At 39.4% G+C, this 6,733-nt stretch overlaps 1 non-coding gene across 1 annotated transcript; it reads left to right on the top strand.

The window, feature by feature from the left end:
* The first annotated feature begins 5,920 nt into the window (after positions 1-5,920).
* Positions 5,921-6,070, top strand: LOC118544459 (U12 minor spliceosomal RNA). The gene has a single exon (XR_004921598.1). It is a non-coding gene; the product is annotated as a U12 minor spliceosomal RNA (small nuclear RNA).
* The last annotated feature ends 663 nt before the right edge of the window (positions 6,071-6,733 follow it).

Below are 6,733 nucleotides of genomic sequence, written 5' to 3'. Positions count from 1 at the left end.
AAACAAAACTGGGCATATTCATAGAATGAAATACGACTCAGCAATAAAAACGAATAGACTCCTGGACGAATCTTGATAAAATTATGGTAAGTGAAAGAAGTCAGAAAAAAAAAGACTATATACTGTATCATTCCGTCTATACAAAACTCTATGAAATGCAAACTAATCTAGGAAGCAAAGCAGTGGTTGCCTGGGAATGGGGCTGGTGTGCAATGGGGTGAGAAGGGCTAGAAGTGATTATAAGGGGGCACATAGGGGAACCCTTTGTCAAAGGGTTATTGGAGGTAGTGGTTATGTTCATTATCCACATTCTAGAAGAATCTGCAGATGTATACATATGTCAAAACTCATCAAACCTCACACTTCAAATATGTTTAGTGTGTTGTTTATCAATTACACATCAATAAAACTGTTAAAAATGTTCCTCATGCGGCTCTGAAGTGATCTGAGTCACACTTTGAAAGGGTGACCAAGAGGCAACATTCTCTAAGATAAAAGAAAGGCTGAGGCTAGGACTTTCACGAGGAGGTAATCTGCAATAGTCCTACAAGCGTTAATAAGAGACTGGGTTGGATAAATCGTGTGGGAACGGAGAACAGAGAAGAATGGACAATTCAATACTTGTTGGCTCACCTATGACAGTATTCCCCTACTCCAAAAGCAAAACCTGAAAACTATTTGGCCTCCAAAAGTCCATTGTAGTTTTATGAAGCATAACTATTTTTCTCCTTCAAGTTCAGTCTCAAGTTTAAGATAATTCTCAGAGTCCAGAAAGGCAGAGGAATACTGCATAAATTTCATCATATTTATTAGATTGACTATCATGTATTCAACCAACAAGTATCTTTTGATCACCTTCTAACTCTGTGCAAGGCTCCTGACTAGGCATCAAGATATAGGGAGTTCCACATACACGTGCTGGCAGATAGGGACTGCCAATACATTTAGCAGGATGAACAACAATTGAACGATTGCCTTTCAGAGTCAGAAGTGACTTACTGGCCTGGTGTTAACGCCCAAGGTCCAGATTTGACTTTTAATTCGTGTCCTATATGATTACACATATAATTTTTAGGGTATCATGCATGTACCAATTACTGTGTTGAGAGGTGTAGTCCAAAAGTCCAACATCTGTCTTGAGCTAAAGCTTTGTGCCCTACATCAACCTTTGTTCCTCATAGTCAGGCTGGCCTCGGGACAAATAAAATTACATATAAATGCACCCTGACTTTTATTTCCCCCATAGGTTCTAAATAATTTGGCTGTAACTCTTTGCAGATGGCATTCATGAAAAACCCTATAATCTTCGTTACTGTGTTTCTCAGCTGCAGGTACTTCCAAAGCTGTGATTTATCTAAATTGTATTTTTGTCAAAGGGGTTATAAAGGGGATAATGTGAAAAGTCTATTGGGATATTGTTAGTAAATTTATAAAATTACTTTCTGTATCCAGTTAGACCAAGTAATTTTTTCACTCGTTGCTTTTAGAGCAGGCTTATGTATCACTGAAGACTTCAAGGGAATAAAAATTAAGCACCCAAACTAAAGATTCTTTGTCTAAAACCATGTGTTAGAACAAGTTTATCATTTACGAAGCTCAAGGATAGTCTTTAGATGAATGAACTATCTGAGCCTAAAGCTACAAAACTGCATACAGATATTTTCAGAACTCTTCCTCTTGCCCACTTTATACTGTTCTTTCAGATCTATGAGTGAATTACTGGTCCCAGTGCCATATACCCACCACAGGAGCACATTCTCACTGCTGCTTGATCCAACCAAGGCGGCAGTCCCTACGCTGGGCTTGACTCCAAAGAGGTTTGTCTAATGTAATGGATGCTTCTGAGCACGGCTATGCCCTTCTGTAGTTGAAAGGAGCTGATGGTACAAAACGCTAAGGAGGGTCTGACCTCCTCTGGTCTTGTGCAGGTGAAGTCCTACTGTATTTGCAATGCCAGAGGGCCAAAGAATTTTGGAATCTCACCTGACTCCTTGATGGTGTTAGGTTGAGCAGTCAGTGAATATGAAACATTTTAGCTCCTTAGTTCTGTAACCTTTAACCATATGTCTGGAACCTTTTCATCTTAACCATCTGGTTAATTTCTATGGATCCAAGAGAAATGTAAAGGGCCTATGAGCCAGAAGTAGCTAGCATGAAGTCCAAAGTGAAAGCTAGCTGGGACTAGCGGCCAGATAACAGCGCACTGCAAAGCAACAAAGTTTTAGCAACAGTTAGAACATCAAGCTGGGAAAATAGCAACATGAGCGAGCAGAAGAACTATCAAAACCCAGCCTAATATCTAAGTTATATCAGTTTAGTCCATTTAGCTGCTGGGTTACAAATTTGAATAAGAGAAACAAGGAAAATAGTAACTTGTCCCAGCTCAGCAGAGACTAAGGTGACAAAGAACTAAATGCAATGTGGTGTCCTGGACTGATTCTGGAACAGAAGGAAATTCATGGGAAAACTGGCGAAATCTGAATAAAGTTTGAAGTTTAGTTCACAGTAATGTGTCAATGTTGATTTCTTAGATCTGCCAAATATACCACAGTAATGGAAGATAATACCCTTAGGGAAACTAAAATAGGTGGGAGCTTTATAGGGATTCTCTGCTCTGTCTGCAACTTTTCTGTGAATCTAACATTATTTCAAAATAAAGTTTATGTAAAAATGAGTAAGACAAGATTCTTATCCTGGAGTAGAGCATAATTGGAAAGATATTATAGTAAAGAGACCAGCTCCATTCTAACACTAAATGATTTAATAAAAAAAAATTCACAAGGCTCAATGGTCCATAGGACCAGCAGAGCTCCTCGTCCAAGCTAGAGTTTAATGAGAATACCTGAGATCGATTCTAAAGGCCTGGCAGGAAAAGGAAAGGGTAGCCAGAATTGCAGGTAGGAGGAAGGGCATGAGGCATATAGAGAACAGATAATTTGGAAGGGCAAAGGGTAAGATTAGAGATGGGACCAGATCCGACCGTGCGAGGCCAAGTGCCTGGATAAGGACCTGGAATCCACCTGGGGATGATGGTGAATAACATCATCAGATCTGCAACAGCATGCACATATATTTTTGGAGGCAGAGCTGAAAGTAGGGAGACAAATTAGGAATCTTTTGTAATGCAGTGAATTGAGAATTACATAGGAAGTAAAACAAGCAGTATTTAGTGAACCTGACCTGAGGCCATTGAGTGCAGAGGGAAATGACCTAGCAGACAAAAAATGTCTCTGGATTATCACTGTACAACAACATGATACAATAATTAATTGTCAAACACTAATAGCTGACTTGTGAAAAACAGTTGAAACTCTGCTTAGTATACAACTTCACTGTGGGTACGACACAAAAACTTTCAGTCAACGAGGCAACAAGGCATCAGTTCATGCTTTTAAAGCCCATACACCTGAAACAGAATAGTAATTGATAAAATATTAAAAGGGAAACCAAAACACACAGCTAGCTTGAAAATGTTAGGATCTCTGTGAACCAGAACGAAGACCCAAAAACTTTTCTTTTTTGTAAAAAACAAAACATTTCTAAAATACAAAGTTTATATTTTAAGAAAAGAAATAGGAACATGAGTTTCAGAGAAAACAATAAATCAGAATATGGGAACCAAAATCACAATATGCATTTTTAAAAGTAATAAATGAAAGAAGAAATTTTCAAATTTCAAACAACACAACATTTGACAAAAGCAAATAGAGCACCCGGGTAGAAAATGTTAGCTAGCGTTGTCTAACTGCAATTTTATATGTGAGCGGTCATATCCTTGTCTGCGTATCTCTTTGGGAAACTGGCCATTTCCATATGTGATCATTCTTTTAGGATACCATTGGTACTGGGATGTCTAACCGATAATAAATAAATGACTTCAGCAATAAGTCTCCTATTCCTTCTCTTGAAGTAAATAGTGCCATAAACCTAAGAATGCTACTATATGGGCATTTAAAGCATTTCCATAGTGCCTGGCATACAGTTAGTCCATTACTATTCCCGCAAGCATCAATGATATAATTTATTACTAGTATTACTATCATCATTATTCAGCACTCTCAGATAGTGTTAGAGATGATACAAGTTGTATCATCCCCTCTCCCTCCCTTCTATGAAGACCTACCTGCTCTTCTTTGTTCTGATTTCCAAAGACCTCTGAATAGTTCCCTTCTCATTATTTCACTTTCCAAAACACATTCTTTTTTTTCCCTTTTATTTATTTTCCTAATAATGGAAACCCTTTTGATTACTCTGTTTCTGTAAATAGTGCCACCATTATTCCAGGCTTAAAACCTCAAACTAATCTTTTAATCTTCTATCTTCTTGTTCAATTCAATTAGCCATCATCTAAAAAAAAAAAGAAGAAGAAGAAGAAAAAATGCGTCCTTTAAATCTCTCACATCTGTCCATTTCTTTCTGTCATCATCACCAGCTTTAAGGTTTTAGAAGTTCAGGGCTAGCTAGCTGTTATTACATCCCATCTGATTTGATTCCCCTTGTCTCCTCATACTAAACTTTCCCCTTTGCACAACAATATGTAAATACTGTATTCAGGGAGCTGGACTCAATAGGGTGCAAATGGAAAACAGCATTATTCCTTCTTCTACATTCAAACGTGCTCATGCACTAATTCTCTCCCTGCATCTGCCACAAGTCACAGGCAGATCAGAAAATTTTCTAGGCCCTTTGGTCACAAACAGTCTCAATCTGGTCCAAAACAATTTAAAAATCTTCCTCTCCGTTCTCCCACCTCCCCACCCCTGATAGGGTCTGTATCAGATGTAAGCCTGCAATGGAGGGTGGGGACTTCTTTGCTTCTCCTCTATTCCTCTGTCACTTTCTCCTCCACTTACGGCTGTTCTAACGGACACCTCAAGAGCCAGGACCCGGAAAAAATGTAATGAGAGATAGAAAGAATTGTGACAGGTGGTTAACAAAAGGCATTCCTCCTTTTGGATGTGATGGATGCACAAATACTGTTTTATTTCCATTCATTTCCCATTTGGGGAGCACTTTTTTTTTTAAGAGAGAGCATGCAAGCAGAGAGGGGCAGAGGGAGAGAGGGAATCTTAAGCAAGCTCCACGCCCAGCATGGAGCCTGATGCAGGGCTTGCTCTCACAACCCTGAAATCATGACCTGAGCCTAAATCAAGAGTCTGACACTTAACTGACTGAGCCACCCAGGCGCCCCTCCTTTGGGGAGCACTTTTGTAGGTTTTCCAAAGTGTCTCTCTCAGGACTGCTGACTGCAGTTATCAGGACACTGTCCATAGCGCCCCCTGTAAGGGCGATAAATAGACCCACAGGCACCCCTGTTCAGAGAAACTCCCTCGGGTCTGTTCACCCCCACACACTTAAGAGATGGAAGTGAGCATTCACGAGACTAAAAGCAATAGGTTTCCAATCTGCTAGCATGCTTTGCATAGTCCTGCAGGATCCAAAGTACATATTCAACCCCTATTAAAGTATTCTCAATTTCCACTGAAATTATGGTAAGAAAAGTTCCATTTTTATAGTCTGTTAAAACTAATGTTTTCAACTCACACTTTTATGAAAAGTCCTCATATGCTCATAAAGCCCATAGGCTATTTTCTTAGCCTAAGATTCTTAACCTAAAGCCCTCTCTAATCTTCTCTGACTGGTCATTCTAATCTATTCCCTACTACTGAGTGAATCCAGACATCCTGTGCTGCCCCAGATCTAATCACTGTTCTCTGAATTCTGGCCTTGTTGCATCTCTATTTACTCCACTTTCCAGCCCCAGTCAGGACTCTTTTTCAATCTCCATTTTCAATGAAACTGTAAATTTGATTAATTCACACAGTAAAGGAACTAATTGGAGGGATAGTGGAGTGTTCACAGAATCAACTGGAAAGCCAGAGAACTCTATGTGGAAGGAAATTAAGAAAGGAAGAAATCTATGCCTTAAACTTATGAGTAAGTAAAATAACAATTCGGGGTGACACCTGAGTCCTCACCGCTAATGTGAGATGAATTTGTGAGTGGATACAGGTTGCCCCTCAGGTGATCCGCCTACTTGGTAGGATGCCTGGGAGTCATGATCTGCCCGTCCCCCTTTAACACTGAAAGAGTAGACTGGTAATAAATTAATAATCGAGATTGAGAAGGTGCTTGTTTCCTACAAGTAATAAACAGGGTTAATCCAAGGAAGGAAGGAAGGAAGGAAGGAAGGAAGGAAGGAAGGAAGGAAGGAAGGAAGGAGGAAGGAAGGGAAGGAAGGAATCCAAGATTATTTCATAGGAATGATCTGTTGGGGAGACCCTCAATGTTATCAGTCATCATTACACTACTTGGCCCTCCAGTCTTCTGCAACCACAGCAAATGATCTCTCTCCCTGTCCTTTCCCATTTTTTTTTATTTCCACAAGATTTAAAGTCCCAGGCAAGAACACACACTTACCCATGGCTGACTCACGTGCGCACAACTCAAAAACCATGGGGCAAGGGAAAGTTACTTAGCATTAGAAATTAGTCAAATGTATTACTTGGGGCACATAATATCATTGTTTTTATAAAATCCCAAGAGACTATATTAAAAATAATTAGAATTCAAGGGAGATATCCACAAAGCAACTGCGCACAGACATATATGCAAAAACTCAATGTCTCCCTTATACAAAAACAAAGAAAACTGCAATGCCGAAGACATCAATCACTTAAAAGGGAAAAACAAATATAGATCCTTATGAAGAAAACTATAGAGGCGCCTGGTG

The sequence above is a fragment of the Halichoerus grypus genome, chromosome 12 (assembly GCF_964656455.1).
Source record: "Halichoerus grypus chromosome 12, mHalGry1.hap1.1, whole genome shotgun sequence".
NCBI classification, from domain to species: Eukaryota; Metazoa; Chordata; class Mammalia; order Carnivora; family Phocidae; genus Halichoerus; species Halichoerus grypus.
This window is presented reverse-complemented; position numbering and strand designations above follow the sequence as displayed.